Here is a 27,757-nt window from a genome sequence, read left to right as displayed (position 1 = left end):
ACGTCCTGCTTGTAAAGAGACATATATTAATGTTAAATGGTTTAAACGAGTCACTTTTCACATGATATATCTGCAGGGATTGTTATGTTTCATTGTCAGTAGTTGGGAAGCATGTTAAAGTGGTTATAATAAATAGGATTATAGGAGTCATTCATTGTGATGAACCTGCAGAGAATTATCAGCCGTCAGGCTGCGATTTTACTGTGCTGGTTCACTCTCACCGCTCTAATGGTGTAGTTCTGGGACACAGCAGGCAGCTGTTTTCAGTGGTAAAGCTCAAAAAAGCCACTGTACAAACAGCAGACAGACACAGTTAGAGACAAGCTGATGAACATAGTTAAGACTTTAGCAGCTTAAGAGACAGACATTTCCTTTAGGAGTTGGTAGGTAACAGAGTATTGGGTTATATTGGATTTACATTCACCAGGTAGACACAAACTGAGTGTTTCAATAAGCAGCTATTTGCTAACAAGTTCACCATATCAACTCAAAATAACGTGTCAGCTGCTCCTAAATGACTGCAGGTTTAATGAGTATGACATGACTCTGTTGTCACACTGAATGAATTAGTGCATGTTAGAGCTCATGGTACAGGTCATTTCAGCCCCGCTCAATACTTTTGACCTGGCTGTCATTTGCCTGTGCTTGCCATGCCCATTATTTGAATGGTGGCTTTTATTTATTACAGTAAATTTGGCAGCTGTTGTTGCTGGGGAAAATTTGAAACACTGTTCAGCTATCATGATTCTAGACTCTCTACAATATAAAGTCAAGACACATCATCCCTTCCTTGTGGAGAGGGCTGGAATCTGTTGAAACATGTATCCATGAGCAGTTTTATAGATATATTGCATGTTCTTGGCTGTGTGGCTGCAATTTGTGATTTCATTTCCATTAGTGTCGAAACAATTAGCTGATCAACTTACTTCCCAACGAAAACTATCGACAAGATAAATCATCGAGGAATTTATCAAGCAAATACAATCACAGGATTTGCATCTTCCAGTGTTTTCGAATGTCTTTAAATGTAGGCTTTTCTTTTGGGCGTGCATCTCTACTCCGGCCCTGCTAACTGTTGGTAAGTTGGTTTGTATACAACTGCTATCCAACGCACAGAGCTGACCGTAAACGGACAAGAGGCCGTAAAGTGTTAGTAAAGACACGTCGTTTAAATGCTATGTATACATACATACACATAAAAATGCTTGTAAAACCCAAATAATATATCGGCATATCCCACATGTGATGTATCCCAAAATGCTAAATTCAGAAAAAGGCTTTATTTGGAATATCCAAACGGATTATGCTGTTTACATGACCTGTATCAAATATACTGTCATATTAATTATAATAATAAAAAATGGATGGATAATACAAGACGTGAAGCCTTTATTACAGTTTATGGACTGAAGTATGAATTGATTGAAGAAATATATACTTTATTCACTTTATGTTTATTCAGTAACAAAAATAACCTGTAATTGGCCAAGCCTTATATCCCACCTAACCTATTTCACTTCCTACCTGAACAGCTAATGGCTCACAGCCTCTGTAGGCTCCAGGCAGGCTGGGGAGGGGTATGTGTGTGTTGGGGGGAGGGTTGTGTGGACTCGGCTGGGTTCGCTGAGGCTACAAGTGTGAACCTGCCCTCCATACAAAAGATAAGGAGTCCTGGTATCAGGTAATTGCTGGCACCCTGTCAAACACTGGGGAAATAATTATGGTGGCAATGGTGCGCCCCGTCTCCACTGTGTTCTACCTGTGTGTGTGTGTGTGTGTGTGTGTGTGTGTGTGTGTGTGTGTGTGTGTGTGTGTGTGTGTGTGTGTGTGTGTGTGTGTGTGTGTGTGTGTGTGTGTGTGTGTGTGTGTGTTTGTGTCTGTGCGTGCATGCTTGTGTGCGTTGTCTACATTTGGCTCCACTCCCTCTGTTCTCACAGTTGTGCAGAGTCTAATCCTCTCCTCTTACACAATGCCAAGTCAATCTGATAAAGAGGGATGCTAAAACTCTCTCTCTCTTTCTATCTCTCTCATGCACACACCATGCTGATTTCACTCACAGCTATGTCTGAGTTTCTGGGAAAGTGTGTGTACAGTATGCGTGTGTGTGTGTAGATTAGAGAGTCATCATTTCATAGCCACTGCAGATCAGTTCACTGGAAATGAACATGCTTTGTGCTTCATCTACATAATATTATGTTTAGCTAATTATTAGGGAAACAATCCATCCAAGTAAACTGTACATTAAAGAAACAATGGCTCTATTCTCTATAATGAAATTCAAACGCACTCCATCTGTGCCGGTCATGTTTTTGTTACTTCACATGACAGTCACGTGAAGCCATTATATCATCAGTACATGGTGACCATGTGTAAAGCACCACATTCTGGGCCCTATACTGTACATAACCCACACCCCCAACCCCTCACAAGTACTTTACTATGGTTATGATTTGCTTAGAGTATCATGCTTAGGAGAATAATAGGCTACTGTGTGTTCTAATAGTAACTAGCTAGCTAACTCCTACTGTATGCAGGTAGTAAAAGTTACAGTTAGCTAGCTAGCAATAGCAGCTGTGTCAATCTCAGCTTAGTAGCTGCTAGATAGCTGTCGTATTAGGAGTTTGCTAATAGCTAGCCACCTTTCTTTTGAAAGAAATTAATAAACAGTTGTTTTCCCTTGGTTTGTTTTTTCTTTCTTTCTTTTCACTCTTTTCTCTTCTGGGACCCAGACGTTACTTTCTTGAGGGAAGACATTAGGAAGTTACTGGTCAGTAAATTGGCTGCTTCTGTCCTCTCGCTTTCACACAGTCAGAGTCAGAGAGACTGTCTGTGAGATGATGAGGTTAGTGGTAACATTGTAAGGGTAGAGGTGCAGTGTGTGTACAGTTTATTGCTGGGAATAAATGCTACAAGTCCTTAAGGAAAAAGCCAAGACTATGTCTTGTTCGCTACCGAAAGATTAAAGTGATGGGAGTTAGCCCTGAAGCTAGCAACGACAACGGTCCAGGCTCCTTAACCTTGAAGGTGGACCAGCTATTCTCATTTTAGTGACAACCTGCTGAATTTCGCTCAGCACTACCTTAGTCCACCTTAAAGCTCTGTAAAAAAATAATAAATAAAATTTGACCACCATCAACTTTTCCAGGCAAAACCCTGTGTGAAGTCAATTTTAAACAAGGAATATTCAACATTGCTTCCTTCCAGAAAAGAGGTATAAGTTGGACATTGCGGACTACATGAGGCAGAACACTTTACGTCCTGCAAGAAGTGGCGAGAAAGGTTTTGTTTTTTAGGGTGTTGATGTCATTAAATATGACAAATTACATTTGAAAGCTTCACTCGAAAACATCAAAAGGAGCTTCAAATTTAAAAAGACATTCAGTACAGCCCGACAGGTTTTATTTTTTGTGCATAAGACATGATAATAAGTTCTTCGAAAAGCAGAGCAAGATGAACACATTGAACATCTCACTGCGCAGCTGCGGCCTTTACGTTCATGTTACAGCATTTGGCTTAGACTTGTGCCACGTTGAAAGTGTAACAGAAACGTTTCAGGTCTTTTACGTTATGAGGTGCATGTTTGAAAGGGGCCAATGTGTCTTGTTGCTCTGAAGTCTGTAAACACTGGCCAGTGAAGAGCTGCAGTTGTTGCAGTTTATGGCAAAAGGCCAGCACCCCAGAAGAAGGAAAACATGGAACAACTGGCCTCCAGTTCAGCTGGTCAGAATCACATTCCCTCCCAGAGGAAATCCATGCTCTGTGTGTGTGTGTGTGTGTGTGTGTGTGTGTGTGTGTGTGTGTGTGTGTGTGTGTGTGTGTGTGTGTGTGTGTGTGTGTGTGTGTGTGTGTGTGTGTGTGTGTGTGTGCATGCGTGCGTGTGTTTATGCCCATGTGCCTCTATCCTTACTAACACCAAATGTCCTCACTATGTAACAAAATATGGGAAATTCTTTCGTGCAACCTATCTTCAAATTATTAAAAATACACAAATGAAGCACTTCCTCTGCAGCGTTCTTTTTCAGGGAAACCCAGTTCCTGTAAAAGTTTGAAGCACAACCCTATGCATGAGCAATACTGTTTTCGAACAATAACAGACAACCCTGAGGTTTATATGGTAGTAAAGCACAGTAGGGATTATTCCAAGGCTATAATGAAAACACAAGACTTATATAGCATATTTTGTACTAAAATATGAACAAATGTTTCATATTTGGCAAGTGATCACAGTATAAGTATCAAAACCTACCTCTAGTGAATTAAAAACATGCAAGGATAAAAAGGCCAATTAGTGGAGCATGGGTTAGTCTCAGGTGTAGGGCAGAAGAAGCATCTGTTCCTTGACGATTAAACCCAGAAACAGTACTTAATAATTATGTGATGATGATTGGGATGATTAAGTATAAAAACGGTGAAAACACTTACTGCATAAAGCACAAACAAAACACTGATGAGATGCAACAGAGTAGCACCACCTGGGGCTGAATGCATAAATGATGCATTACGCACAAAAATCATGCGTATAAACTTTTCCCATGAACAAACTGGTCCCAATAAAGAAAGAATGTGCAGTGATAATATGTCACCTCACACACTTCAGAGCAGCGTGCACATGGTTTTAAGTGAGTGAGCTGCAGTTTATATGATGAGGAGGAGACTGAATATCAGTTGAGAGACATGATACATTGTTATTAGATTGTTTGCCAATTTCACTGATTGTGTTATTATTTTGGCTACACAGTTTAATTTAGATTGTTTATGAGTGATGAATCTCATAATTATTTTCAGTTACATTTGAGCATCGTCTCCCTGTTAACGACCATTTAATTGAATCCTTATTTGTGAAGCACTTTGTAAACTCTGTTTCAACATGAGCTCTACATGTGTGAATGAATTATCGATCATCCTCCTAATGTTTAATAATAACCATGATGGAGATTTTATCGCAATTATGGTTGAATTAGCGCTACAGCAGCTATAAAAAGCCACACCTTGCAAATGAACACGGCGGCACCGTTGGAGAACCTCGCCGCTGTGACACAGTCAGTGAAATTGCACTTTGTTTTACCGTATTTCTCCCTGACAGGTCTAATGAGTGGAGCGGCACACAACTTTCACTATGCAAACGGACTTTAAGGGCGTTTCTACTGGTGAAATGAAGCCCACTAAGGGCGCACTCACACTGTCCTTCCGTACCGTGCCAAAGCACGTGTCACGGCTAAAGTCTAGTTTGTTTGACCAGTGTGAGTGCAACCGTACCGCGCCTACTTGCGGCACGCTTGCCGGCCACGGCCCGTTTGGGAGAGGCGGGCTTTTGTAAAGCACGTTTGCACATGTACGAGCACGAGCGAGCACACGTGTACGAGCACGAGGCCAATGGCGGTTCTGACGTCATTTTATGTGCGCCTGCTCGGACATAGAAAAAAGAAGGAGGGACCATGCGCGGCATTTAAAACAATGGCGGCCAAAGGTTCACATTGGTGTGATGCGGAGGTGGAGTGTTTACTGCAGATTTGGTCGGATGAAAAGATTCAAAAACAGTCGACAAGACGCACAAAAACTCTGAGGTCTGTGGAAAGATTTGTAAACAAAGGGACGCATCGCAATGACGTCATCAATGGGTGTGACGCGTTACGGCGTGATGATGTATAGGCAGCAAGAAGCATTCCGCCGTGTGAGTACAAACGGGCCTGGCCCGCGGGGGAAGAGGGACGGGGGGGGGGGGGGGGGACAAGCACCCTAAAGCACGGGGCACAGTAGGGATGGCCAGTGTGAGTGCGCCCTAAAGGGTGCTCTCTGTTTAACAAAGGGTTGAAAGCTTCATGAGGCATCATGAGAAGATGATGAAACAAAGAGGAAAGCATTCTCTCGATCCTTAACAGAACTAACCACTCTTGATGAGTAGAGCAGCAGCGATTTGTCGATTCATTGATTAGTTGTCAACTACCATTAATAATCTAACTATTTTGATAATAGATTAATCAGTTTGACTAATATTTTAAGAAAAAAAAAATCAAATCCCAGCTTCTTAAATGTGAATATTTTCTGGTGTCTTTCTTCCTCTATGACAGATACATTTGAGGATGTCATCTTGGGCTTTGGGAAAGACTACTACTACTCTGAGACCAAAACAACTAATCGCTTAAACAAGAAAATGATAGACAGATTAATTGCTAAAAGAAAATAATCAGTTAGTTAGTTGCAGCCCTACTGACGAGTAAACAGCCAGTGAGATGGATTGATTTTGGAACCAGTAAGTGATGTGCGGATGGGGGGCTGTCCTGTGGGCACACACAGCGAGGGGATGCTGAGTCTGGGCACGTCCGTATCCAACCCCCCCTAGTCTGCACATTCCATACAGGAAGAACTCTCTGACAGACAAGACAGCATGTGCATTGACACGTGTGAACACACACGCCAACCCACAAAGAGTTATGTTAAGTAAAATGCATATTGCAACCAACTGCAGACACAACACTGTGTAGTCACTCTTTCTCTCTCAGTCTCAGCACACACACACACACACACACACACACACACACACACACACACACACACACACACACACACACACACACACACACACACACACACACACACACACACACACACACACACACACACACACACACACACACACACACACACACACACACACACACACACACACACACACACACACACACACACACACACACACACACACACACACACACACACACACACAGGAACAAACACATTAAAACAACTTCCACTTACTAAAAGCACATCTGGAAGACACATTCCAAGCAACCGTTTGCAATGTTGTAACGGTGAAAATAACACAGTGCCTGAGGACTCATAAACACACACATACACACACATTCACACATAGGGAGAGATGTCTGGCTATTATTTGCCTCATAAGCACCTGTTGCCTGAAAAACATTAGACAGAAGCTAGAGTCTATTAAAGGGACAATGCGTCCAGAGCTGCCAGAGCTTCAGGCCTGTTAAAAGCAGAGATCAGCACAGCGGTTGCAGACAGCTGTTGTACAGTATAAGGTGTTATCCAGCCATGTTAGATAGGAAAGCCCCACCTCTGCATCAATATTGTGAATATAAATGGCATTTTATTGTTATGTTATCAGACTGATCCACAGACCTCACTAGACATTTTTAATGAAAAGATAATTAAAGCTACAAATTTTAAGAGCCATCTTTCAAACATGCAGGGCGGAGCATGTTATTGGCTGCCATTAGTTACTTTTTATTAGTTCTAATCATAGACTGGATACAAGAGATGAACGTAGCTATCATGACGTCACCCCCTACTTTGAGGACTACCATTTTGAAGCCAGGAGATAGGAAGTTAGCCCGTTGCCATTTTGGTTTTTTGAAACCACCACATTTGGACAGGAGCAGTAACCAGGCTTCAGGCTTCACTCCGCTGTTGTTCATATGGTGCTAAACTAAACCAAAAGGGGGGGAAACAGGGAAAATTAAGGTTTTTCTACGAGCTGAAGCCAGTCATCCAGCAGACTATGACTGGCGGGTGAGCAGGGAGCTCCACTCACTGGTGCCATTTGCTGCAGTGACAAAGAGCCAGTTGAACCAGAATGGTTACCAGCTAACGCTAGCTCTAGGTAGCTAACGTTAGTTTTGTTGCAAAACTCACAGCTATTTTAATGTACACTGTGCTGTGTATATGTATCACTAATGCTCTGTCCCGTCTCTAGCATGGTGACCTGTCAGTCACACAGTAGCCAGTGCCCTTAAGTTATACCCTATTTTACCATCTATTTAACTCTAAATGGAACCATAACTTACTAAATGAACATCATGCTGTATTGAAGAAGACTTGAAACTGGTACTTAAGACCATAAACTCATTATTCAAATGTTTAGTGAGAAATAGGGTCATTTTCTCATTGACTTTTAAAAAATCTGACTTATTTCTATCAATAATATCAATGGGATTGTAGATTAATTTTATCGTTAAAGCAGTTTTTTTCTTCTAAGAACTGGTAACATGATCTGAAATGCTATATTGAAGAGGCTGCGCATCACTGAAACACATCAATCAGCTATATAAACTTGTACAGCGCAAAATACACCGTTTATCATATTAGCACTGTAACCGGTGTGCATGTATTCGACTATATAATTAGATCGCCAAGGAAAACAGGTGGGCTAAGTGAACACAAAGATCATGATACTGAATTTGAACCTTGGTGATTTTGTTCATCATACCTTCCCTGCAGTAATGGTTTTCGCTCTGCTTTCTCATTGGTTCATTAGAACTGATCTAGTGTGTCTTCAGGGCCTGACAACTCCAGACTTGTCTGAGTACCAACCAGTCTGCACTGATGTCTTGCCAAATTTTGATCTATTATGGAAGAATGGCTTGGCAGCAAGTGCTACCTGTGCGCATGTGTGTGTGTGTGTGTGTGTGTGTGTGTGTGTGTGTGTGTGTGTGTGTGTGTGTGTGTGTGTGTGTGTGTGTGTGTGTGTGTGTGTGTGTGTGTGTGTGTGTGTGTGTGTGTGTGATCATGGGCTCAGGACAGAGAGGGATTTAGGCTGATTAGGTGGAATGGAAACACTTGTTCGTGGGATGAGGGGAAAGTGTGTGTGCGATGTGCTAGTGTATGCATGTTAATGTGCATTCCAACCTGTGCAGCTCTCTTTTTCATGTTGCATTAATGAGAGATGATGACTCCAGAAAACACACACCAACTGTCGGGTTCTGTCAGTGTGTGTGCTCCACTGCGTTAATGCAGGCTGGAATGTACACTTGTCATGAGCAAAAACAACGAGCTGTGTGTGTGTGTGTGTGTGTGTGTGTGTGTGTGTGTGTGTGTGTGTGTGTGTGTGTGTGTGTGTGTGTGTGTGTGTGTGTGTGTGTGTGTGTGTGTGTGTGTGTGTGTGGTCACTGGGTCAGTAAGTCATGGGACCCCTTCTGATCTTTGCAGGGTTCGCGCCCTGCTGAAGTGCAGTACCAGGATGCGACAGGGCTGGGAGGGCCAGCTCTTAGCCCCCCTGACCTCCTCTAATCTCCCATGTCACCCAAAGGCCCCAATGCCCTCCTGTCTCTCCCTCCAATCTATTGCACACCTTCCATTGCCTTCACTCAGTATGTTGATTTATACAAATGACTGTTATGCTGTCCTCCCCTTTAGAGATGGAATCCTAAGCTGACTAAAGACTATGAAAGAATCAACCTCTACACATTTAGTGTCATTTCAAGAATAAGATGCCATCATTTAGCAAGTCAGAGGCAATATATATAATGTAGACAGGTTTTCAACACAGAAAATATCAGAATATTAATGGATTAATGGAGGAGATGGTGACATTGGCCACATGTCTTAGCTTTGTATCAACTGTCGTTTGCACAGTAGCAAGCCCTAAACATACTGTACAGACAGAAGAAGTCAAGGTCAACACCCGATCTGGGGAGCATATGTGCTTCCACAAGTTGATGCTGGGACATGCTTCTGACGAGTTGACATTAGTGTGTGTCAAGACCCCCACCATTGCACAGGCTTAGAGAGAACACAATGAGTGCAGTGGACTTGACCAACCAAAGGTTTTCATCATGCTGAACGTCACATTTTTAAACTTGATGGGTGGTTGGTTCTTAACTGATTTTGATCTGATTTGAATGGTGCCTCAATTATTCTACACTGAATCTTGTCAAAGGAGAAGATCCGACATTTGCCATCACATTTATTCCACTGTCTTATTGCTACAACAAAACCTGTAGTTACATTTTTATATCAATGCCTCTAGCTTTCCACATTTCCCTGATGTGCACTCAATCAGACCAGTGCCACTACAACAGACGTACCGGTGTCCTAGCACCAGTGAGATAAGTTCCCCGTGCCTCTCTTCTTCTTGACCCTCACCCTATAAATTATGCAATTTCTGACATTGCTATAAACAATAGGTTAACCAACTGCTTTGGATTTTTTGAATGCCTCCTGCAACATAAATACCACCAGGTCAAGTTGCAGCATAGTGTCGTTCTGATAACACCTCTCACACCTGGACAGTGCTCCTCCATTTTATAGGGGGTCCCCAACATGAAAAAAACCTTCTCCTCTGATATGAATGTAAAGACAAACACAAAGCCCCTTTTCAGTTGTGTTCCTTAAATCACGGGACTTTAAGATGGTGGTCTCTATCCATCTGATTACAACAGAAGTGGGAAGATGAGGTACCATCGTTGACCCAGCATTCCACAGCTGGCTGGCCAGGCCGGCATCAACAATCACTCCGCTGTTACCAAATCAAATTTAGATCTGTCACATCTGATGATTTTCTTCCGTGGGGGCTCTCAGCCCAAACCGAGTTCCTGAAGGAATCAGGTTCACTGCGCCAAACACAGGATCTTCTTTTAAGTGAGGGGAACTCAGGGAGGTGGACATTCTTGTATTTAGGTAGTCTGCTTGAAAAAAATAACTATTTTACAAAGGATCATTTCATGACTAATCTTTGCACAAATCTTATTTCATTAGCTACATGGCATTTTATAGTGTAAAGGCATTGTCTACTATGACATTGGTCTGAAGTGTCAAAGACAACAGTTGTGCAAAAACAGCCACAGTGGCGGTCTGTGGCCGAAGGCTACACTAATTTGTTTAGAGGCACAGATCAACACCTGTCCAAACAGAAGAATGTGGAAAGAAAGTAAGAATGAGAGGAGAGGGGGCAGCTTTTGTTCTACTGTCCCTGCAGGGTCCCAGGACATGATGGATCACCCTAAAGGAAGAACACAGTCTGTCATTGTCTCCCTCCTTCACTGTCCTCACACTGACGACACTAAACTTTTCTTCGTTTTTGTTCTCTAGACCTGTCCTCAATTAAAGTTGATTTTATTCAGATAGATCTCTAAAACTTAGTTTCTCAGATAGACAGATCTCTAAAACTGAGTTTCTCCACAAAGATTCATTCAAAAGCACCACCTTCTGTCTCGTGTTTACCAGAGATGTACTCTTAAGTTACTTGGAAAGAAGTCATTCAGAAGGAAAAAAGCATGAAAATGACTGATCGACTTTAGAAATCTGAGTCGACCAAAACAACAATTGGTCGACTAATCCGCTAAAGGGGGCAGACCTAATCCTTCTCTCGTTTTTTTCTCAGTGTTTTAAATAGGTCTAGAGAAAATCATTAACATCACTGACAGCAGCTGTATCCTGTGAAGGGTTAGAAGTGTTGACAGAGTCAGAGGCTACAAAAAGCTTGCTGGCAGCGGCAGTACACTGACTATGCTTGTGAAAGGTTTAACAGGTGACAATCAGATCATATGTCATGTATGTCGTGCATTGTCCATGTTGGACTTCAAGTTTTTATGGCATTTACTTTGGGAACCTAGCAATAAAAACTGAAACTTGTATTGTTTTCCTTGTGTCATAAAAGTCTTGTTGATGTTTTTAGGTTGCATTGTATTGTAAGACAGAAGTCAATATTTCAGCGAGGTGGGGTTGACAAAATCACTCAAGTGCAGTGAAAAATACCAAAATGTGCAGAGATACAACAAGTCCTCCAAATTATACAGCGTGGAACGTCATATAGAAGTGCCCCAATAGATAGTAGGGTCGTCACCATACTAGAATTTCAAAGTCGATACGTTACCCAGGAAAATACTCGATACTATTTTCGATAACACTGGGAGAAGATGACAAAAATGAAGGCAATTTTTTTAAATAAGGATAAGAACAATACAAACAACATCGATAACAAAACTTTCGAAAAGTTACCCGACATAGTGAAAATAAAAAATAAATCACTTAACTGTTGGGTGTATATAAATATGATAAACATATTCAAATTAGGGATTTCTGTGTACATTAAATTATTCCATGAATGAGGGTAAACCTTGGATTCAGTCGGTGAATAAGTTGTTGTTAGTCAGGTTTCTCCACAGTGTAAACAGGGATCTGGTCCATGCTAATGTATTCAGCTCCAGCCCTGTTTATCTTCTGTGGTTCTGGTGACTTGGCACTGAATCATTGTTGCTGATTAAATACAGTTTAGGGATAGCAGCTAATTGCTGGTTGACTTTTCAGACATGATATTGTGTCATCCTGTTAAATAATGTCGCTTAACGTTAGACGGGCAAGACTGAGGGTGTTAGCTGCTTAGCTCCGCCATTAACATTCCTGTTTATTATTAAAAGCTAGCCGCTAGCAGCTTGTTTACATTCTTAGCCTTTCCCTGGTCGCTAGCCTCGTATGTTAAATACTTCCAAACGGCAGTTTTGCTTTGGTCATTTTCTACTAAAACTGGTAGCGAAGGTCCTGAGTCATCTCAGTGTTGTTAACATGATGAACCAGCGTTCAATGTGCTCTGATAGACGAGCTGTAGCTTTCTTCCATAGCAGAGCTGCTGAGTGACGCTACACATCAACTAAAGGAGGCAGAGTCTGCACCGTTGACTGTAAAAGTATTGATATTTTTGCAAGTTAGTATCTGATCCAATACTAATTTTTAGATTGATTACTTTTCGAGTATTGACAACCATAATAAACAGCCGTACATCATTTATCTGTGCCTACGAATCCCTGATGAAAAGTAACCCTGTTTGATGATGGTTAATGTTTGGTAAGGTTTAGGCATAAAAACTACTCATTTCGGTTTAGATCGCCGTAGTTACAATATAAACATATGATTAATCAATCGTGATCATGGTTAAAAAGACGCTATGCTGTCGCTTGAAGTGGGAAATAAAAAGCAGTCTACTGTGTTAAGTAACAATATTTGGTTGACCCATCCACCACTGAATGTAAACATTCATGGTTTTGGGGTACTTGGTGTATCAGTATCGTCATATTTCTCAGTTGATAAGTGAAAAGATATAACAGTGCAGAAACTCCTAAATAAAGTAACAGTGTATTGTGACTGTTAATTTGTACACTGTCAAATGCGCTCACAACATGTCTTGGTCAATATTTTAATAACCACATTGAAGTAATCCTTATCATAAATGCTTTGTATGTCTTGTGTGTGGCTTATTACTTTAATATTGTTATTATTGGCTCCAAAAATCCTATTGGTTGCTGTAATATATTTTTTTTAATGGCCTCATTCATTGGAGCCAATAGTACACCTCATTCTGGGGTAAATTCCTGTCAGTTTATTTTCTAGTAATGTTGTCTTTTTATATAAGTAGCATACCCATCCATTGTATTACTGGAATGATGAATTTACACTTTGATGAACATGATAAAAAAATATATGTAAATCACAGGGGGGGGGGGGGGTCAGTTCTAGTCATGCCTCCGTTTAATGGAGTTGATGTTTAGCAGAGACACTTCAAATGTGCAATAAGTCAAGTCTGAAAAGACCGGGAGGGATCTAACAGAGACTAACAGCCAGCTCATTCACAGAGCTGAGTTTACTGCTTCTAAAAGATACTATTGTCTGCTTATGGGATGCTCGCTCTCTCTCTCTCTCTCTCTCTCTCTCTCTTGCCACACACACACACACACACACACACACACACACACACACACACACACACACACACACACACACACACACACACACACACACACACACACACACACACACACACACACACACACACACACACACACACACACGCTCTCTCTCTCTATCTCTCTCTCTCTCTCGCCACACACACGTACGCACGCACGCACGCACACACACACACACACACACACACTTGCTCTCTCTCTCTATCTATCTCTCTCTCTCTCTCTCGCCACACACACGCACGCGCGCGCACACACACACACGCACACGCACACACACACACACACACACACACACACACACACACACACACAGGAGCTGAAGACTTTGCTTACACTATGTTATTAGTGTGGCTCTCTTACCTGCCCAGGCCGTTTTAGATCTGACTCCAGTAATTATACTGTAAGCCTCACTCAAAGGCACACAACACCAAACATTATAAAGTGATTCAAACCATTGATTATTATTATTATTGCTATGAAATAGGCAAATATATATCTTCAACGAGGTCATCTTGGAGCCTGTGTAGGCCTACCGTATTTGGGAAGATGTTCTGCATCAGTGTAAGTGCTGTAGATGTAATCCACTGACTGCAATTGAAGTAGTGTTGCTGCTACTATCAATTATATAGACTATTGAGCAATCCAGCTACATTAATCTCTAAGTTTGCACATTTGGTAAAAAAAAAAAAAAAAGTCAGAAAATATTGGAAAATGCCAAAGGTGACGTCTTCAAATGACCAATCACAGCCCAGAACCACCGAACATTGCTTAGAAATGCTCACTATTTATGTTCATTAATGTTCATTCTTTTAATCTAATAACAAATGTTAGTAATAAATGTTTTTTATTTTTATTTTTTATTTTTAAAGACATTAGGTGCAGACTGCTCTCTTAAAGTCCGGTGTATTTTAGCGTGTTGTTGCGCACCTGTCATCAAAATAGTGCATTTGTTTTAAGTCAAACTGAAGACTGGACATGAAAGTAGCCTCCACCGCTGCAGGCGCGACTTTTCTTTCTGAGCAGAGACGCTGAAACAGCCCGGAGCTGAACCGCACATTAGGTTTTATTAGCGCCAACAAACCAGGCAGCAGTAAAGTAATTCAATATTACAGCCCACATACCTTCGAAATCTGATAAAATCCCTTCGAGGTGGTCATTCACGGAAAGTTCCGACATCCTGACTGAGTGCAGAAGGCTCCGTGACGCCGCTCCAAGCCAGAGAAGAAACAAGTGGACCCTCAGTTAAACTTGTACCACCGCAAGTACTAAACTCGACTGAGCTGAGCTGTCCCCCCGCTGCTGTTCTCTCGGTGCTGTGCGTGTGCGTCCTCTGTCCGAGCCAACTCCAGGAGCATCGGCGTGTCGGTGGCCCAGCCCCCCTGCTCCTCCGCTGCCTGCAGCCAGGACCCGGGGGTGACAGGGGGCGGGGGACGGACGGCTGGTGGGCGGAGCCGCATGCAACACCTGGAAAGAACCCTCAGTCAAATTTCTCTTTTCTTTGCTGTCTTTCCTTTCCTCCCCCGGGGGGCTCACCTCTTGCCAAAGGCGTTGGTTGGAAGTTAGAAGAAGTTTCTGTCTGTTCAGGGTCCTATGCCTGACCGGAGCAGAAGAGGCCAAATCTATAGTCTACATACTCAGTGATCAACTGTTCCCATGTAGGATGCTCTACACTGTTAAACACCATACAGAAACACATTTTTTTATCCTTAACAATAAAGTTTAGGATACAAAATGTGTTGTTTTCTGTATGGTGTTTAACAGTGTAGAGCATCCTACGTGGTAATAGGTATATTTATATATATATATATATATATTTATAGTTACACACATTAATACTATACTTATACAGTATATACATAAGTATACTGATAAGTATACAGAAAAGTCTATATATATAGTCTATATATATATGTATATCCATATACAGTGGAGATCAAAATTAGAGAACAACTCATAAATACTTGATCAATTCTGAAATACTGTTATTTTTTATTGCCCAGAATTTGATAGAATATCCGCTGGGGCTAGACCACTGCTGTAAAATGCCATTCAATTCAATTCAATTTTATTTATAGTGCCAAATCATAACAAAAGTTATGGGACAGCAGTACATATTTTTTCCCTTTTCCCTTGCAGTCTTGAACAGAGCAGCTTCCCTCTGCACATTCAATCTGCCTGATTCTCTGAGCACGGTATCAACATTACAGCTTCCATCCAGCGCAATTTACAGTGAGTGCATTCAACCATGAGGATACGCAAAACTTCATACAATTAAATACCATTCATCAAGTAAGCAAAGCAAATACTTCTTTAAGTACTACATTTGTGAAACATTTAGATTTTTCCCCATTGATTCATGGGCCAACATGCACATGCAGTCTGAACGAAGAGTCTACATCCTGCATCAGAAGATGTGTAGGGTTGTGTCTGTCAGTGGGGAGCTGCTTCCACCACTCTGGAGCCAGAACAGCAAACAGTCTGGAGTTTGCTGGGCGGTCATCCTCTCTCTGTACCTCCTCCTACTCATCCACAGAGATGACTTTGTGGTAATAGAAGTTTTTGGTAAAAGAAGGTGAGTTTTTCTTTGTCTGTACTGCGTTATTTATTTAAATGAATATGCTAAATATAAGCGACTCTGTGTCCCTGAAAAGCGCTATATAAATCAAATTTATTCTAATTAAATATCACACTTTTTGGCGGTAATAATTTGTTTTTAATAACAGTATAGGCTAATTATCACTGTACAGTTCAATATCTCCTAGTAACATGAATTAATGGATAAAGCTACAGTATATTTGGTTTGAGTGGCATGTTGCTATATTTCAACCTATGTAACCAATGTAACAACTAGACTCTCAAAGTAGCTTTCCAAAACATCTGGGGGCAGTCACGGTGTGTTTTCATTCAGGTAGCCCATTAAACCCCTACTGAATCTCTTTCTCTCTCTCACACACACACACACACACACACACACACACCAGCCTCTGTGCAGATCATGAAAAGCCACTGTGGCATTAATCCTCCCTGGTTCAGAGCCACAGGGCTAATGAGAGCCCCCCGACCCCCAGTCCTAACCCGAGTGTGAGTGTGTGTGAATGTTGTGGTGACTGTGGGAATTTAGTCACATGGGTTTGGCTCCTGTTTCTCTCTCTCTCTGCGGCTGCTTAATTGCCCAGTTTCCTGTGATATGCTCGATAGTTCCAGACGGTGCATCTGTGTGTATATACACGCGAGTGTGACTACAACCGTGTGTGTGTGGGGGGGGGCCAGGGGGTGGGGGTGGGGGTGGTGGGTTGCTCGTGCTTCGACTCGCCTGAAGGAATCTCCTTGCACAGTGCTTGATGTCTGCAGTGAATTGTCAGGGCCAAGGAATTGAGGCACCACATACCAGAGCAATTTAAATAGAAAGGCTCATAGATACATGAAGCGTAGCATTAGCTTCATGTCATCATGTCTATTAAATATGATACAACTCCAGCCACCACAGCTCTACTGCAGAGTTAGAACTTGTAAACCTACCATAGACCTTTTTTAATGGAATTCCATTGCTAGGCAACAGCCTTGGTCCTTGTGAATATCCTGTCAGCTGATGTCATTCACATTCACTGCAACAGGAATCAAACCGGGACACATTTAGAGTGTTTGTTTACAACTTTGAAACTGTCTACAGTTTTTGCTAATGGAAAGGTGAAGGTAACCGTTCCAATGTGTAACTTACTGAGCTAAACTAGACTGATTGGTGGAAACACAACTTGTGTTATTTCGCACCAAAAGCAGCAGCAAGGGTTGCGTCACAATTCTGTTTGTGATTTTCATGCACATAATCTTAAAGTGAAGCCAAGGGATGGAGAAGGTTTGGTATGGTGACCTGAGGATCAGATGGATGTAGTTCTCCTGGCTTCATCAAGCTCAGACTCCAGTGCATGCTGGGACAGTTTGCAGCCAAGAGTGAATCGGCTATAATGAATGTCAGTGCCTAAGTCTGAGGCGCTAGTGCTCCACAAGAAAATGGTTGGAAGTGAATAGCTCACCCTAGTGAAGGAGTTCAAGTATCTTGGGGTCTTGTTGAAGAGTGAGGGTTAGATGGACCAGATCTGAGATAGAGAGATGAATTGGTGTCTTGCCGGCAGAGAGTTGTTTAGTCTATCATGGTGAAGGGGAGTTGAACCTAGAGGCTATACCATTTGATCTTTATCCTGAACCTTACGCACAAGCTTTGGGTGATGATGACAGGTCACGAGCAAACAGCAGTAGTTAGATTATTTTGCAAGGTGGCCTAGTTTGTCCTCAGAGATACTGTGTCTGCATCTGGCAGAAGCCCGACGGAGACCTGTTGAGGTGGTTTCGGCATCTGTTGAGGTTGTATCTTTGATGGCTTTGGAGGTATTCCAGCACATCCAATTTGGAGAAGACAATGTTGGGATTATATATTCCAATAGGTGTGGGAACTAGGAGTATCGTCTGCATAGAAAACATTTTAATAGTTCCCTGCATAATAAACGTAATAAACTTATACATCATTTATTTAAAACCCCTGGGTACTACTGTATGTAGGTATTTTTATAACTGACCGTTCGGGGGAAAAGTACATTTTCAGTAGCTCAGTTATTGATGAGTGGACACTTCTTTTTTGCAGACCCATTTTGTTATTTAAGCTGATTAGACAGCTGTATCCTGACATAAAATTCTTACCTGAAGCACCTTTTCAGTGCATAAACAGCTGCTCAGGGGCCTTGTAAAAGATAATAATAAATTCCTAACCTCACACACTGCACACATACTGTACAGCATGTATGCACATTTCACACATCTGTCCAATGTGTCTGTTGATACAAAAATATTTAGAAACATCACGAATGAAAGACTTTAACCAGCTACTGCTTAATTTTCTTTTTTTTTTAGTACTGAAAACCTTTTTAAAAGTATTCCTCTTGTTTTTATTTTGTCACTGGTAGCAACTGATGAAAGGCTTCCAGCTGAAGTAAAACTACATATGAGGCAGAAGCTAAATTAGCTTTTTTAGCAGAACTGATATCAAAATATTTTAAAATCAAAACATGTAGAACTTTTTTTTTCATTTGTCTTGCTTGCTTACATTCAACATAGTACTGATTTATCATTACTCAAAGCTTGTTTATACCTGCAATTTTGTCATTGTTATTGTAAAAATGTCTCGTCTGACTGTCTATAAACTTTGGAACGGGAACATTTTCAATGAAACTTTGCAACACTAAAGTTTGCTTTTCAGTGATACTTCAAAGAGCTTTGTGGAGCATCAAAGAAGTGCCTCTAAGAATTTAATTGCAGGTTTTTAAATCGCTATTCATCAATCATGAAGAAAGTGCTAATGTTGCGCTGTATTTAATGTTTAAATCAGTGGTGTGGTCTAATTTATGGTAGTGTATATACTGTCAAGGAAATGACTGGGTATGTGTCATCAGGATGAAACCTCCTGAAACTATTTGTTGTAGCAACACAGGACTTTAACGACCGAGGACATTTACAGAGGGGGAGATTTAAACACTGCTATATAAAATTATGAGTTAACATTATATTGAGTTATGATTGAGATATCACTAAAACATTGCCCATGGCATGTATATAAACAAGTATGGTCATGTATTTAATATGCTGGGATAGATGAAGTTCCTGTGATAACAGTCACGTGTGTCTTGAGACTGAAATAAATCATATAAGGGTATATAAAAACTGACTGAATATTCCTACAACATTGCTCTAATTAAAAACATTATTGTACAATAAACTTTTGAACATATACAGTAAGGTTGCAATAAGTTGTTTGTAGGAGGTAGGTCAGGTCATGGTTTTACCTCAAAGCCCCTCCTATATGGGAAGCCACCACACAACACATTTCTAAAAGTAACATAGTGTGTAGGGGAAAGTCTATGAAGTTAAAGGAGGAATGCCTTCTTACCCTGAAAACGCTTTGCCAATCTATAAATGTACTCTCCTTCTGCCCATCTACAACTTGTTTGCCATCTTACGTAACTTATAAAGCATCCACGATGTGCGTACTTTGAAAAACATTGTTGGCATTCTGTTGGATCTTATCATACCCTCTTTAACTGCCTTTTTTAAAGTGTAAAATTGTAGAATCAAAAATCATTTCCACCCCCATTCTCCTTGGGTGGGCCACCCAAGGAGAATTGCTTGCCTCACTTCTGAGCAGCCCCTCAACAGGCACTGTGAACCTATCATTTAACAGTGCACTGTGAAGGCAGTAGTATACAGTATTTAGTTTAATGACGAAACTCTACTTGACCCTCAGTGTGTGATAGATCTAATGGCCCATTTAAAGATCATTGTAAACCTCGTGCTTTCCACGACACAACATAAACAACTGGGATTGACTTTAAGTAAAATGGTATCACCCTGTATGCCTGACTTCATTTCCCACACTAGTAATCCTCCAGGAAATTATCTAACTGCTAGTGTGTGTGTATATTTGTCCTGAGTGGGACTTATCTCAGTTCATGCTACAGAAACACCGGTGGGAGGAAGTGTCTATGGGTACACTAAGAGAAACATGACTTTATTATGGTGTTGGACAGTGTCTGTGTCTGCTCCAGCATAAATTAATTGTTAAGAGAGTCATTTCTGCTCACTCTCAGTATAATTAATGTGGATTATTTGTTGTAAATATAGATGTTCTTTCTTTATTTGTGAGGAATCGCTAAAATGACCATTGTCGTTTAAAAAAATAAAGAAAATTATGTTTATGTGCCTTCCTGGGGTGGTTTCTATAGTCCGAATGTTTCCACACTGGATAGTGCAAGTCTTTGTGAGTCCAAGACAGGTCCACCACTCCAATGTGGATTCAAAATCCATTTATTTCTGTATTTAGCATTGCCAGAAGGTATTTAGCATTGACAGAAGGAATTCACTGACTACATAAAATACAGGTAAATCCTACAACAAAAATTAAAAAAAGATAACTACACTAATCAAATGTAATATAGTTGATTTATAATAATAATATATTATATAATAATTCAGTTACATGGGCATAACTTGTATAGAGTAAGTGCTCTAAGACATCAAATACCAAAGATCATTGTCTGGAAATTGTGCCCCCTGTGTAGACAGCTGGACTGATTAAATTACAAGCAGAGCTGCATGAGACAACTGGTCGATATTTCATTATCCCAAGTATGGTTATTAGTATCAGCCTCAAAAGTCCAGTCGGGAAAAGTAATTCTCAAATATTAAAGTTTTAATCTGTAAGATTTTCATCTATTTAATTGTCTTTTAAGTTCCTTTCTATCAAAGTGCGAATTAAAACCATGGTGAGTGAAAATATGACCCACTAATGAAAGCACTTGTACTTTGCAGAGTATTCCAATCTGTGTGTCTGTGGCGACATCCCCACGCTAAATGTAAATAGGCCGCCATGTTAGTGACGCTGCTGACAGCGGTTGGTGTGCCGGCCCAGATCGTCACCGACGATTATGCTGCATTTCATTGTAATCGGAAATCGTGAATTTCCAACATCTGAGTCAAGCTTGTAGTAAGGGCTGCAGTCTTGTAGGCAGTGTGTGTGTGTGTGTGTGTGTGTGTGTATTTAAGAGGGTAACACATAGGGGACACACTGAAAGTAGAGTTGGCTCGCCTGCAGTTATATCTCACTGCCAAAGAGGCCGCTAGAAAGAAGGTATCTCAAAACTTACAGAGTACAACTTTAAGCTCTTAAGTCTAGGGCAGCTATACTATTTAAACAACTACTTTGTAGTTGTTTGAATACCTGTAGCTAGCAAACAACAGGACTGTGACTAGTTTATCAGGGCAATTTGAGACTGGACCGAGTGTTATGTTATACATAGCTGATCTAATCTATTTTGTCCAGCTGTCACTCGGCTTGATCAACATGTCACTCACCAGACTTCACTTACTGTAACTTCCCACCCATACACCTGTATTTTCACCTCCCATCACTAGGTATCGATCAGCTTTTCTCCTGGTTTCTTGACTCCAACTGTTTTCAATTACTGAGGTGCTAAACTAATTCACTTACTCACCTAACCTGTTCATCCAGCTCTATCATTGAGGTGTACCCAAGTAACTCAACTTATCTGACACTCACCAAGTTCATTTATTAAGAGTACTCACCCTTGCCACTTTGTCACTTTTCCGAAACCGAATCATCTCCCCTCAGGTTTCCCTGACTGCGACTACATCCACACTACCGTGTTTGATTTAAAACACATAACTTTTGCTATGTTTACGTCTGGCATCCACACAACTCCGGCATTTTTGTTAAACCCCTCAATTGGAGAAGTTTGAAAAAGGCTACTGACCCCCTTTTTAGTTGAAAAAAAGCCTGGGATTGCGTTTTAGATCGGAGACTTTTTAAAACATTCTTATCTCCACACAAACCATATCAGCTTTGTTGTGCTTTTAAATTTGGCATTTTAAAATGCGCCTGACGCCTCCATGCACATTAGGCCAGCTATTATTCAAGGGAATTGGGACAGTTCCTGTGTCCAGTGGCATTATCAGTCCTAGACTGTGTTTACGGTGTGGACTGATACCAGTTCTCGAACGGTGCTAAAATTCTTGTGAGGAGGGAGTGTGCTTTTCATTTTAAAAGGTTGTTGTATGTGATGAAATGAAATATACCTGAGTAAGTATTGTTACTGATTGAAATGACAACTACTGAATAACTGCCTACGGAAAACATACTTATCCAATTAGATAAGCATTATAATTGCTTCTTAATTGTAAGCAGCATTTGACTGACAAGAAGATAGCAGGCTTTGCCAAGGGTGTTGAGTGCCCAACATTTTTCTCCAGATTACTGGAGCTTCTAAAGCCCTCTGGCTTTGCACATGTTGGTAACCCCACCTCAGGTTACAGCTACCTGAAAGTGCCTTGGATTCTTTAAAGAGTACCTTAACAACCACTGAAAAGCTTTTTTTGCGTTTTGCAGTGTTTTTGCTGACCTCCAGTGGTTTAACTTCTCACCTTGCTGCAGTGAAATACAGGTGTACCTGAAAACGCGTGGTGCTTTCAGACAGTTTTTTACTTCAACAACATTGTCTCACAGGATTCGGGCATTTTGTAATGAGCTACTAATCCTGTACAGTATTTATCCAAAGTTAAAATTTCTACGGGTCAAATTCACACAGTTTTATCAATTTAGGCAGGCCCCGGGGCCCCTGGCTATCCCAGCTCGAGTGCTCTGCCCGCACAAACAAAAGTTAAAGGTACATTTGAAGAGCTCTTTTCCAAAACGAGATAAAAGCCAAACTTAAAAAAAATGAGTTTGAGCCACTTTGCTGTTTACAGGACCTATTCACTGCTTCATTAATGTTTCATGCCAAATCTCTATATTTCCTTGTTTAAAATGGTCTCAAGATGCAGTTCCTTTCCAAACCGCGACCAGCGCCAAACCTATTTTTAGCCTAAATGCGATACGTCCTCTCGACCAATCAGAATTCAGTGAGCGTTCTATGCGATCCAACATGGCGGCGCTCTGAAGCGGGACAGTTTTTTGTTTCGTCCGTCCGTTCAACATGTTCAGGCTGAGCCATAAAAACCATTTTGACAAGATAAACTGAATATTAACCAAATGTGTGGGTCTGGGTAAAAAATGTAATTTTCCTGAAAACTATTCAAATGGATTTATAGCATTTTGGAAAAGAGCTCCTCATTTTATGCTGGAGTTGTTGCTTCCATTCAGATTTTCTAATAGATAATTTAGATAAAATGTTTGGACGACGTGTGAATATATCATTTTGTGTCACTAGGTGATGCGGTTGGCCTTTCAGGTGTCAGTTCAGGTGTCAGTTGATTGTTTCCAGGAGGTCATAGGTCAGGACACACCACATATCTTTTCCCAGAGTCTCTCCAGGATGAACCTACAGGCAGCTGAGGGCAAAGGTCAGCTATTGACCAACTAACCTGATTTGACCTGATAGAGGGGGTGTTAAGTGTAGAAGTAGTTGTAGATTGAGTGTGTGGGTAAAGGTCAGGAAATTAATGTGGTCAATAAGGGCCTGCATGAATTCCACTGTGTGTGTGTGTGTGTGTGTGTGTGTGTGTGTGTGTGTGTGTGTGTGTGTGTGTGTGTGTGTGTGTGTGTGTGTGTGTGTGTGTGTGTGTGTGTGTGTGTGTGTGTGTGTGTGTGTGTGTGTGTGTGTGTCTACTCACAGCAGAGACAATGAACTAGTTTACTACAGGAAAACAGGCACAAACAGCACCACTAGAATTTTTATGAAAGACTTGGATTCAAATAAAGAAGACAGTGACACATTTTACAGGCTGTGTTATTGATTTGTCGCACAGTAAAGATAATTTTATAAGACTACAAAACAGAGCTGATAAACTATTGCCTGAAGGGCCTGTAAAAAAAAAAAGCATTCCTTTCTCAAAATACTCCTAATAAATACTGTAAGTAAAGTTATTTTCTGCTACATTAAAATGGCAATATTTGGGGCTACACTCATATCTTCTACATACCTGGACACGTATAACTTTATCCCCCACTTAAGTGCAATGATTTAATCTCACTGCTCATTTCTGCCATATACAGTCATACATATTTTATCTTGTACATTTCCTCTACATTTAACTCATCTGATTTAATTTTCCGTGAATTTCCATTGACCTGTATTCATATCTCTACTTTATATATATTTAAAGAGTTTATTATTTACTGTTTATTGTTTAACTTTCTATATTTATTTAGCCAGGAGTTTATTGTTTATCTAATTCTGTATTTTTTGATACCTCCCTTGTGTTTTTTTGTAAGCTGCTGGAAACTCAATTTCCAAAGGGATCAATAAAGAGAAGTCTAAGTCTAAGTCTCTAAATATTCAGCGCTGAACTCTTATAGGCTCAAACAAATATGCTGCTTTGAAAATATAAGAATAACATCTGCAGTTGTGCAGTATTAGTCACACTACCTGGAGCTGTCTGAATCCCAATTCAATCTTTACAGTGCTGTCAGGACATCAAAGGGCCCTGGATCAAATAAATATTATATATAAACAAATATTCCTTTCCCTCATCTAAAGTGCTCCTTCCCCTTCATAACACATTCTGTCAGTCATCAGTATTTCAGAGGGATCTTACAGAGTTACAGTATATTGGTTAGACTGGATTACATTCTGATCTGAAAACTGTGTTTTTCAAAGCCGATCGGAATATTTCTGATACTGAAGATTTGCATTCACATTTGGTAATCCAATCCTACCTTTAACCCAGACAAAATGCTGCATTTGGGTATTTCAAAATTTAAGAAAGAAATCAATTTGAAGCCAAAGTTGGAGAATGCCTAATGCCTAATGCAGTGCATGTGTGAAAGGGGCTGAAGAAAGCTAATGAACCAAGTGATTTCTAACAAACCCAAGATTTCACTGGGCACTGCATTACAGTCTTAGACTATATTTCCAGTTACTCTTCCATCAGTTCTCTGCAATTCTAACCTGTGTGGGGCAGTTGACTCTGGTTTGGTTGAATGTTTTAGATTCTTGTCTGGACTGAATCACATTTCAGTCCAGATCTGGATGAGAGTCTGCCAATTGAGTATGTGACTCTCCAGTGTGACCATACCCATGGCAAAAATCTGAACAATGAGGCCCAGTTTACACAACGCTCGCGGGTAAAAACAACAAAATATTTCATCAGATGTGCCTTTCGTTAGACGGCGATGGTGTTTTTGGGGCTTAAAAACGCCAAAAAATGAAACCACCCTCCCAAGTGGAAATCTTAATAACGCTCCACCGTTGTGTTTTCGTGTAAAGGGGTAACAATGCAAAAGTGTGCTCCGATCTGCTTACGCTGGCTCACATTTACATAACATCCATGTGCAGAGTAAAGGTAAACAACACCAAACATGTGGGACTATTTTGTTATGTCCGACATACAAATTGCCTGGGTGGGATCCGAGGCGGTGGGAGGCTGCAGACCATGCTGCAGATCCCTGTCACACTGTACGGCATCCTGCTTCTCCGCTAGTAGGGAGAGAAGGAGAAGGAAATTTGGCATACACAAGCTCTGGGTGGTGTTTTGTGGCAATGCTTCACAGCACCACCTAGCCACCTGATGTGCATACTACATTGAATTTCACACACTTTTGCGTCACCCTGTACACACAGATTTCCCGCCAAAGAAGCTTGTCTAAATGTGGAATAAAAAGTGAGAACGCAACGCCACCTTTTGCGTTTCCTTTCTAGATCGTCTTTGTCTAAACAGGGCCTCAATCAGCCAGACAGCCATTGAAGCCCTCTGCGTTGTGTACTGAAGGCCAAGTTCAATGGCCTCTTTAACACATTCTAGAGGTCCCGCTGCCTGTCTGGTTTCACAATGTGAAGTGCCAAAACATGCATCCTAAATACCACTTTTATGTAATTATTTTCATATCGTTTCACCTTCCCAGGGCTCCGTCTGTAGTTCTCAGTGTTGCCTATAATTAAGTTAAAAGGAGACATGAGTCAGTGCAAACACACAGACGCACACATGCAGGCACGCAAACACACACACACACACACACACACGCACACGCACACGCACACGCACGCACACAGATAAGATCAGCATCAAAAAGTACTTTCTGTGACATGGAAATAGATAACAAGTGAAAGTAACTCAATTCTACACTGCACAGTTTTATTAGAACTGAAAGTTGTCTAGCAAGACTAGACGCAAGTCTGTTTAATTACCACTTGTTGCATCAACCCAGAAAGGAAAAAAGACAAAAATAAATATTGTTTAACACAGTTACATGTGAAATGTTCATGTAAATGATTTTGACCTATGATTTTGTAAGGCTCTGTAATATCACAAGTTTGAGTAATGTTAAACCTTTAGGGAAGTTTTGAGCATGCATGGCATCTAATGAACAATAATGTCAAATTTACAGTATATTATGCAACTTTTCCCTCCCAGAGATAATGGCATTGGACATGGCCTTTAGCCTGGGAAAGTTCCCAGCAGCAGGGGGCCCCTCATCATTCCATCGTCTGTCTGAGTAATGGCCTGACTGTTGTAAAACATCTGACAAAGACAACCAAACCAAACTGGGAGCTAGGGTCGTGTTGTTAGGATGATGAATGGTTAGGTGACCCATAAGTAAGTAATACATAAACATTTCAAAAATAAGAAAATATGTTATAGTAAGATAAATATAATTTAGTTGTGAGTGAAGGTCAAATTAAAAAACACAGTGGTCAAATAATATTACATGGTTTCCCCATAGCTTTTATAAAACATACAAAATGTTCATAGATACTAATTAGGCAGACTGCATAGTCCTGTGTATGAGTTGGTCAGACAGTGAATCTGTGCCGCCCTCCAGTGGACAACAGGGAACTCACTGTTACACATATGATTTCTCTCACTCTTTCCCTTTTTAGAATAAGATCCCAAATTCTTGGATGTGACGGTGAGAAAAAATGGAAGCATACAAAAATATAACATTTGGATATGACTGCATGATCACTGTGCACATAAAGAGTTAATTTGCAAAACCAGATAAAAAAACATTCTCACAGTATTGTTGAGTAGTTTGAGTGAAATCCCCTTGAGTGCACAATAAAAACATTATTAAAAGAGAGAGCGAGAGAGAAAAAGAGATATATTATCAAAACAACCCAACATTTGCACAAGAAAACATTATATTTGAAAATGAATAAATTCCCTTTATTTTCAACAATGAGTCCATAATAATTGCACAATGCTTGTCTTTTGTGCGTTATATGACCTTTTCATTTCTTTCATGTTAGTCACGGGCCCTTGGCAGGGCGTGGCATAGCTAAGGCCACCAATATGTAATCGTATCCGCTGCAATATTTCACGATAAACTAAACTGGCGACCATGGCGCTGTGAAATTGCGCTGTGAAATGATAAAGAGCGACAAAGTCCACATAGGGTGAGGCTGGGGTGGATGGAAACCCATGAGACCGCTGTCCGTGTCCTGTGTGAAACCAAAACTTGAACGTTTACTTTTCTAAAAAACTTTTGTACTTAACGTTCGTACTGTTAAATAAACAAAAATGTTTCCTAAACCTAACCAAGAAGACGTGTTTTGTCTGAATTCAGCGTAACCACGTGTTTAAAGCGGAGGTCATAGTGTTAAAAAGTGGTGGCAAGTTGTCCGGACCATGCGTCTGTATGTGGCGACTTGGGAATGAAAATGGTGTTTGCTGACCAGGTAAAATCAACCCAGAAGTGTGTGTCAGAAATGTCTTCTTACCTGGGACAATAAACTACCTTGGTGCATAGATGGCCTGGATGCTGGAAATGTAGTTTGCCTCTGACA

This window comes from Echiichthys vipera (assembly GCF_963691815.1).
Source record: "Echiichthys vipera genome assembly, chromosome: 17".
NCBI classification, from domain to species: domain Eukaryota; kingdom Metazoa; phylum Chordata; class Actinopteri; order Perciformes; family Trachinidae; genus Echiichthys; species Echiichthys vipera.
The sequence above is the reverse complement of the archived record's forward strand: the minus strand, read 5'-3'. Positions refer to the sequence as shown.